Below are 10,275 nucleotides of genomic sequence, written 5' to 3'. Positions count from 1 at the left end.
CTATAAACAGAGAAAGGACAGGTGTAAGGTCTACTTCTAAAGAAAATAAACGAATAACTGTATAAATAATAGCCTGGTCACCTTAACTTTGATACCTGAAAAGATCAAACTCATCAATCATTTCATTTATAAAATACTAAAAGATCACAAGGTGCCAGTGACTAGTAAGTGGGACTTTGGGAAGGATAAAGCAGTCAGACCTACGTGGTATCAGTCCGTGACAGACTCCCAGGAATTACTGATGGAATGAGGAAAAAAAAAAAAAAAAGACTTTAACCCTGGTTTTAAAGGATATACTCATAAATAAAGTTGGGGAAATATTTTCAAAGTACATCACTATATGAATTCTCAAAACTTATTAGAAAGCAGAACAGGGGCGCCTGGGTGGCATAGCGGTTGAGCGTCTGCCTTCGGCTCAGGGCGTGATCCCAGCGATCTGGGATCGAGCCCCACATCGGGCTCTTCTGCTATGAGCCTGCTTCTTCCTCTCCCACTCCCCCTGCTTGTGTTCCCTCTCTCGCTGGCTGTCTCTATCTCTGTCGAATAAATAAATAAAATCTTTAAAAAAAAAAAAAAAAGAAAGCAGAACAGATGGGAGTTTTATTCTCCCCTTTTCCTTCCTGGAGAGAGGACAAGAGGTATGGTTAAGTCTTAAATATATGGGGAAAACAACAACAAAAAAACATTTACCAAATTTTAATAAATTGGGAGCATGTCATTCATTCTGCAAGTCGAGAAAACACACCTTCTTCACATTGTTTCCACCCCCCTCCCACCAACATCTCTCCACTTTGAATTCATTATTTTACAATACTCAAAGTCTATAATATCCATCTGTAAATCGCTTTGCAGACGAATTTCCTTTATGCTACATTCATCCAAAAGGAATCAAAAGCAAGGGGACTTTGCTACCTCTCAAAAAATGAGAGAGGTTCAAGGGACACAGAAAAAGTAAGCTAGCTGGGTACAACCAAGATAGGCTAAACAAAAATAAAGGAATTCATGGGATCTGATTTTTTTCACACAGAGGAAATGGAGAGAAGTTTAATCCATGTAGGAGAATCACAAGAAGACAGGAATTGAGTGAGGATTCCACTGACTTTAAGATGGTTTTGACCTGAAGCCAGGGGTACACTCCCACAGGAACCAAAGAAGCCTCAAGGGGATTCCTCAAATTATGAGAAACTTCTATAAAATCTCAGAACTTTCCACAAATGTTGCCTCAACTGAAACAGTGCTTTGCTGTGATAACATAACAGGCTCAATCTTTTCCACCAGTGGAAGCCATTCTTTTTCAAAGTCCTTTTCATTAATTGGGCCAGAGGAAATATGGCTCTGAATGTTCCTTGCTCGAAACTGTTCTATCAACAACTCAGGAGAGCTTTTTACTACTCCTGTTACCATTACTTACAGGTCATACCACCATTCTTGATGACTTTGATCATCTGACTCCCTACCCAACCCCATTCCCATTCTTACTGACTTAACACCTAGCTCCCTGGCTGCAAAATTCCTTGATTCCAATGTATCTACTAACACTTCACTTCACTTACAAGATGGCACAGCCACACTTTGGATTTTACTTACAAAATGGCTCCAAACTCATAAAATCTGGGTTTCCTCTATACAACAATTTTATTCCCTCACTTGTATTGAACTTTTTTTTTTTTTTAAGAGAGATTGAGAGCAGTATGCAAGCAGGGCAGGGGTGGTGGGAGCACAGAGAGAGGGAGAGAGAGAATCTTAAGCAGGCTCCATGCCCAGCACAGAGTCCCATGTGCAGCTTCATCTCACGACCCTGAGATCATGACCTGAGACAAAATCAAGAGTCAGACGCCCAACCAGCTAAGCCACCCAGGCACCCCTGAACTCTCTTAAACTTCATTATGATCCCAGAACTTTGGACTGTAGAGAAAACAAAACTAACTTTAAATATAAACTTTCATATTTACAGGCCATATGACTTTACAAGAGTTATTCCACAAACCTCAGGCTGTTTCTTGGTATAGCAAAACAGTGGCATTGCCTGATACAACTCAACTCACATTCAACTCACCATTAAAAATCCATCACAATATACAAAATGACAAAAATTGGCTATAACATTGTAAGCTAAAAATAAGAAGACCACATGACACTTCCAAGGGGAATTTCCACTAGCATTGTCAGTCAAAATGGATTAAGAAACATTCCTGAACTATAAATCACATTTTCCACAATCTAAATAAAATATCATAGAAAATGCCAAAAAAGGGAGGAAAAGGCTTTGCCTCCCTCTCATTATGTGTCTCCAACTCTGAGATACAGGGAATAAAATAACGAGCAAAACAAATGACTATCTTTCAACTGTATCAGCCAAAGCCAGAATAAAAAATAGCCACGTTTGGGGCGCCTGGGTGGCACAGTGGTTAAGTGTCTGCCTTCGGCTCATGGCGTGATCCCAGCGTTATGGGATTGAGCCCCACATCAGGCTCCTCTGCTATGAGCCTGCTTCTTCCTCTCCCACTCCCCCTGCTTGTGTTCCCTCTCTCGCTGGCTGTCTCTATCTCTGTTGAATAAATAAATAAAATCTTTAAAAAAAAAATAGCCATGTTTTTTATTCTTCTATTTATTATTTCCTTTCTTTCTGTATCTATTCAAGGACTACCATCTCTAGTGCTCAATGCAGCAGAAAACAGCGTATCAGGAGGTATATTGTAACCAATCATTTTTAGTTGCCTATGTATGTCTAAATAAAAACCCTACTGGAGATACAATTTTTCATCCCACATTATACCAGGAAAAAAAAAAATTGCATCTTATGCTCTAGTAAATCATAGAACCCAATTGTTAAACCTAGATCTAATGCCAGTCCAGCAGCGCCACATAAGATAGTTATTGTACATACCAACCTGCCCATTATGAAATAAAAAGTTTAATCTTTTGAAAGTAATTAACTTGGTGTCTTCCAAAAGAAGCTAGAAGATACAGTCCATATTAAGCAGGAGATGAAGCCATAAACAGAAAATAAATTGAAATAAAGGGAGAGGTAAAAGGAAGATGACTGAAATAAGAACAAATCAAGGAAATCTGAAACAGAATGTCAAATTAAAACTTACATCTTAGATGGTAAGGAAAAGAACACGGACTACAGAAACCTGAATCAACTAATTTAATCCAGGATACGGGGCGGCTGGGTAGCGCAGTGGTTAAGCATCTGCCTTCGGCTCAGGGTGTGATCCCAGCGTTCTGGGTTCGAGCCCCACATCAGGCTCCTCCACTAAGAGCCTGCTTCTTCCTCTCCCACTCCCCCTGCTTGTGTTCTCTCTCGCGCTGGCTGTCTCTCTCTGTCAAATAAATAAATAAAATCTTAAAAAAAAAAAAAAAAATTTAATCCAGGATAACACTTCTTGACCAAATGGGGTTTATCTTAATAATTCAAAGCTATTCCAATATTTAAATATCAATCAAATAATTGTATTATTTGATTATATAATAATTATATTAACAGATTTTTTAATCGGCTTATCATTTCATTAGATACAGAAAAAGCATCAAACAAAATTCAACATCCCTTCACGATTTAAAAAAAAAATCTTAGCAACTGAAAATAGAGACTTCCTTAACATTATAAAAGGCATCTACAAAATACCTACCACTTACTCACCACTCTTATTTGATATCACATTGAGTGGTGAGAGACTGAATGTTTTCTCTGAAGATCAGGAAAAGGCAAGATGTCATCCCTTCACCACTCCTATATAGCACCATACTGGGATCCTGCCCCGTGCAATAAGGCAAGAAAAATAATTAAAAAGGCATAAAGATTGAAAAAAAGTAATAAGGGGCACCTGGGTGGCTCAGTCAGTTGAGCGTCCAACTCATGATTTCAGCTCAGGTCATGATCTCAGGGTTCTGGGATCAGCCCCGTGCTGGGCTCTGCACTCAGCATGGAGTCTGCTTGTTCCTCTCCCTCTGTTCCCTGCCCAAAACTCACTCATTCTCATTCTCAATTTCTTAAATAAATACATACATACATAAAATCTTCAAAAAAAGAAAAAAAAAGTAATAAAATTGTCTCTATTTGCCATGATTATGTAGGAAATCTCAAATAACCTATGAAATATCTCTTAGAACTAAGAAACAAATATAGCAAGATTACAGAATTCAAGGTGAATATACAAAAGTCAATTATATTCCTATATATCACCAATGAGCAATTGGAATTTCAAATTAATAAAAATACCAATGATGATGTCACACAAGAAATGAAATACTTAGGAATAAATCTAACAAAATAGGAATCAGTTCTGCATATTGAAAACTACAAATCATCAAGAAAAGAAATCAAAGAAGCTCTAAATGAATGAACAGATACACCACATTAAAGGACTAGAAGGCTCAATTTTTTTTTTAAAGATTTATTTATTTATTTGGGAGAGGGAGAGTGCATAAGCCGGAGGGGCAAAGAGAGAAGGAGAGAAAATCCCAGGCAGACTCTACTCCCAGCATAGGGCCCAATGTAGGGCCTGATCTCACAACCCCGAGATCATGACCCAAGCCAAAATCAAGAGTCAGATATTCAACTGACTGTGCCACCCAGGTGCCCCTAGAAGACTCAATATTGTTAAGATACCAGTTCTCTCCAATTTGATCTGTAGGTACAGTGCAATCCCAGTAGATACCCCAGCAAGCTTTTTCAAAGATATTAACATGTTTCTTCTAAAAGGTTGTATGGAAAAGCAAAGGAACTAGAATTGCCAAAACAATTCTGAAAAGATGAGCAAAATTGGAGGAGTCAAAAATCATAGTAAATAAACACAGTTTGGTATAGCAAAGACAATATAGTTATTATGATAACCTGATAGATCTTGGAGACATGAAGTCCAGTTTCCCCACCTTCCCAGACATATGAGTAAAGCCATCAGAAACTCTGCATTGCCCTAGCCACTCCAGTGGCCACATGAGTGAGCCCAAGAGAGACCAGCAGAGCCATCCAATAGAGACCAGGCAAAATTGCCCACCCACAGAATTTTGAACTAATAAATGATTGTTGTTTTAATTTTGAAGGGCGGTATCTTTACACAGCAATAAATAACTGATATACCACAGTAACTCCAATGCCAACTGGCAGTAGCACAATTATGCTGGAGGGGAAGCCAACATGAAAAGAAATGGTGGCAATCTTAGCAAACTGTGTTTAAATATTTTACTTTTGCTTGTTGTGATGAGCATTGGGTGTTGTATGTAAGTAATGAATCACTGAATTCTACTCCAGAAACCAATATTGCACTGTATGTTAACTAAAATTTAAATTTTACAAAAATTTTTAAATAAATATTTTACTTTTGCAAATTTTGTAAAAGTATGTAATCATGTGAACACATTGTCCAGAACCTTGGAAGGCACATGTGTAAGTGTGAATCCCTGATCTGAAGCATCATTCAAGATAAATCCATCTCTGGTAAGCATGATACTTAATTCTGAAACACTAACAACATCCTCTTTACTATCATAGAGGATAAAGGAGGGGCGCCTGGGTGGCACAGTGGTTGGGCGTCTGCCTTCGGCTCAGGGCGTGATCCCGGCATTATGGGATCGAGCCCCACATCAGGCTCCTCCGCTATGAGCCTGCTTCTTCCTCTCCCACTCCCCCTGCTTGTGTTCCCTCTCTCGCTGCCTGTCTCTATCTCTGTCGAATAAATAAATAAAAAATATTAAAAAAAAAATAGAGGATAAAGGAATGCCAATATCCAGAACATTGTTCTAGATGTCTTGCTCATAAAATAATGATATTTAATGTTTATTATGTATCATGTACTAAACTAAGCATTTCACATAGATTATTTAATTTAATCATCACAACAACCTCATAAGGGAGGAATTATAGTAACACTCTTCAGATGCAGAAACCGAGGCTCACAGTGGTTGTTAATTGCCCAGCGTTACATGGTTATTAATTGCCAAGCTTCTATAAAGTCTGTACTCTCAGTACCTAAACTCTGTAATAAAGATTTAAAAAAATAAAATTAAATGGAAGGAGAATATTTTATTTTTGTTTTTTATACATTTTTCCTGTAACCTGAAGGGAATTTTCTAATATGTTTTCTAGATATAAAGGAAAACCATCTATGCTTATATTCATTTTACAGATAACTACCTTACTGATCTCTCCCATAATCTTAAATTGATGCTGTAGGGTTATACCAGTAGATAAACATATCAGCTGGAAATAGAGATCAGTGCATGTATTTTCTCCATGCAGACAATTCTATGGAAACAACTGGAAAATATATTAGAAATATTATAACTAATATAATATTAGAAATATATAGAAATATAATATTAGAAATATTATAAAGAGTTCATCGAAGTAAATACAAAATACAAATTTTTTTTAAAGATTTTATTTATTTATTTGACAGAGAGAGACAGCCAGCGAGAGAGGAAACACAAGCAGGGGCAGTAGGAGAGGAAGAAGCAGGCTCCTAGCGGAGAAGCCTGACGTGGGGCTCGATCCCAGAACGCTGGAATCACACCCTGAGCCGAAGGCTGATGCTTAACTACTGTGCCACCCAGGCGCCCCTACAAAATACAAATTTTTTAACATAGTTTTCCTTAAAGCCAATAAAAAACAGTGAGAAAACATAATAGGGACATGTAGTATTTAGAATAGCAATTAAATATATTGTATCTAGGAACAATAATGAAACATGCAAATCCTGCGTAAAAGAATTTCAAATATTTAATCAGCTACATTAAAAAAAAACCTATGAATAAATAACTTACATAATAATTTCCTATATCCGAAGTCTGAATACTACAGAGTTGCCAATTTTTTTCCAAAGAATTGTATTATAGTTTAACTCTAAATCCAACCCAATAAAAGCCTCAAAGTTGTTCCTTTATCAGTTTCTCTATTTGAAATTTTTGGAGGTGATATATTCACAGGATTCAACATATCAAAGACATCACATGATGGATCAAAGAAACTACATATAAAAGCTAAAACTATAAATAAAACTCTCAGAAATCACAGGGGGGAAAAATTCATTATACTGGATTCAGCAATCATTTCTTGACTATGACAACAAAAGCACAGTCAACAAAAGGAAAAATAAATTGGACTACTTCAAAATTAAAACTTCTGTACACCAAAAACACAATACAGTAAAAAGGCAACCTATGAAATGGGAGCAATATTTGCAAATCATATATCTGATGCAGGATTAAGATCCAGAATATATAAAGCAGTCTTACGACTCAATCACAACAACAAAAACCTGATTTAAAAATGGGCAAAAGACTTGAATAAACATCTCCAAAGAAGATATACAAATGGCTAACAAGCACATGAAAAGATGTCCAACATTACTAATCATTGGATAAATGCAAACAAAAACCACAAGGAGATACCATCTCACACTCATTATGATGGCTACTGTCAAAAGAATTAAAAAATAGAAGATAGAAAATGCTGGCAAAGACATGGAGAAATTACAAACCCTGTGCACAGTTAGCATGTAAAATGGCACAGCCATTATGGAAAACAGTACAGTGCTTCATCAAAAAATTAAAAGTAGAATTACGATACGATTCAGCTATTTCACTTCTGCATATTTGCTCCAAAGCACTGAAAACAGGGTCTTGAAAAGAGATATTCACACACACACGTGCAAAGCATAATTCACAATAGTCAAAATGTGGACACAACCCAAGTGTCCACTGACAGATGGACAAACAGACTGCAGTACATGCATACAATGGAATATTCAGCTTTTAAAAAGAAGATGAGCGTGACATATACTTCAATATAAACGAACCTGGAGGACATTGTGCTAAATGCAAAAGACAGTCACGAAAGACATCTGCATGATTTCTCTTACATAAGGTACGTAGAGTAATCAAATTCACAGAAACAGGAAGTGGAATGGTGGTTGCCGGGGCCTGGGAGAAGGGGAAAATGGGGAGTTTAAGGTTACGATTTCATTTATGAAAGCATTTTTGAAATGACGAAACTGTAGAGATGGTGAACAGATTGGCAGCTGCCAAATGTTGGGACATAGGATGAAGGAGGGAGATACTGGTGGCTATGAAAGAATAACAAAAGCCATTTCTTAGATGAAATTATTTTGTATCTTCACTGTAGGTAGTAATCACACAAATCTATATGTGTGATAAAATTGCACAGAACAAATTATATATACACACACACATAAACACAAATATGAAAGAGTGTAAAACTGGTGAAATCTGAGTAAGGTCAATAGATTATATTAATATTCATTTCTTGATTATGGTATCATACTATAGATATGTGATTTGTATGATTCCTGGGCCAGCAGCATTACCTAGAACTCGTTAGAAATAGAAGCCTGGGGTACACCTGGGTGGCTCAGTTGGTTAAGTGTCTGCCTTTTGCAGGGGTCATGATCCCAGGGTTTGGGATCAAGTCCTTCATTGGGCTCCTTGCTCGGCAAGGAGCCTACTTCTCCCTTTGCCTGCTTCTTCTTCTGTCTGCTAATGCCTCTGCTTGACTGTTCTCTCTCTCTCTCTGGCAAATAATTAAATCTCTAAAAAAATTAAAAATAAAATAAAGAAATAAAAACTTGGGCTGGACTCCAGACCTACTGAATTAAACCACATCTGGACCAGACAGAATTATCACTCAGAGATGAAGGTTTTCAAGCTGGAAGGAGTAATTGTATGTGACTTCAGGGTTGTTAAAACTTGGGGAAGAGATGGGGCACCTGGGTGGCTCAGTCAGCTAAGTGTCCAATTCTTGATTTCAGCTCCAGGGTTGTGGGATCAAGCCCCACGTCGGGTTCCTTCCATGCTGGGCATGGAGCCTGCTTAAGATTCTCTCTCACCCTCTCCCTCTGCCCCCCCCCACAAAAGAAAACCCTGGGGAGGAGATGACTGTGTCACATGAAAAAGAGTAAGAGGGCTATGAGACTGTATAGGAAATCCTACTTGGGAACCAGCAAAAGCACTAGAAGTTTTGGAGACAGTGGAGCTGCAGATCAGCTTGAAGAAGTACGACCCTCACAAGGACAAACATTTCTTGGGCACCATCAGGCTTAAGTTCATTCCCCTCCCCAAGTTCTCCATGTGTGTCCAGGGAGACCAAAAGCACTTTGAGGATGCCAGGCTGTTTCCACAAGAATATCCCCCACATGGACACTCAGGTGCTGAAGGAACTCAACAAGAATAAGAAGCTGGTCAAAAAGTATGATGCATTTTTGGCTTTAGAATTTTTGATCAAAGAGATCCCATGAATCCGGGCCCAGGCCTGAATAAGGCTAGCAAGTTCCCTTCATTGCTAACCCACAATGAGAACATGATAGTCAAAGTCAATGAAGTGAATACCATGATCAAGTTCCAGATGAAGAAGGTGCTAGTTCTGGCAGTGGTCCCTCAGCCACATGAAGATGACAGATGATGAGCTTGTATACAACATCCACTTAGCTGTCAATTTCCTGATGTCATTGCTCTAGAAGAATTGGCAGAACCTCTGTGCTTTATACATCAAAAGCACCATGGGCAAGCCCCAGCACCCATACATACTGAGGCACAGCTTAAGAAACCCTAGTGCGACCATCAAAAAAAGGACAAATAATGTGTAGAAAAATTGTATAGCAGTAAGGATGGACACCATTTGTTGGCTCACCCATCGTCTCCCATTTGACCTTCTACTCAGGAATGTCCATTTGACACTGTCTGTCCAATGAGATATAAGTGGAAATCTGCTCTGGGGTTCCTAGGAAAGCTTTTTTTAAATTTATTTAAGGATTTTATTTTTAAGTAATCTCTACACTCAATATGGGCTCAAACTAACAACTCCGAGACCACAAGATGCATGCTCTACCAACTGAGCCAACCAGGTGCCCAGGAAAACATGTTTTCTTTTCCTTTCTTCTCCTTTTCTTTTTTTTTTCTTTTAGAGAGAGAGCGAGCGCATGCACACAAGAGTGGGAGAGGGCAGAGAAGGGAAAGAGAAATAGAGAGAATCCCAAGCAGACTCAACCCCTGGCACCAAGCCCAAGCCAGGGCTCCATCCCGCAACCCTGAGATCATGATCTCAGTAAAAATTCAGAGTTGGACACTCAACCAACTGAGCGACCCAGGCACCCCACATGTTTTTTTGTATCTCTTTTTTTAAAAGATTGATTGATGGATGGATTGATTTATCTGAGAGAGAATGTGTATGTAAGAAAATAAGTACAATTTTGCAAACTTTCAAGTCAGATACATAATCGAAATCACCTGAAGCCCGAATGGTTGGTGCCATTTCTA

General features: G+C 38.3%; 1 pseudogene; it reads left to right on the top strand.

Annotated features, from left to right (window-relative positions):
* Positions 1-6,692: 6,692 nt before the first annotated feature.
* On the top strand, positions 6,693-9,605 carry LOC103669304 (annotated as a pseudogene).
* The last annotated feature ends 670 nt before the right edge of the window (positions 9,606-10,275 follow it).

Source organism: Ursus maritimus, unplaced genomic scaffold, assembly GCF_017311325.1.
Source record: "Ursus maritimus isolate PB19 unplaced genomic scaffold, ASM1731132v1 scaffold_2, whole genome shotgun sequence".
Classification (NCBI taxonomy): domain Eukaryota; kingdom Metazoa; phylum Chordata; class Mammalia; order Carnivora; family Ursidae; genus Ursus; species Ursus maritimus.
This window is presented reverse-complemented; position numbering and strand designations above follow the sequence as displayed.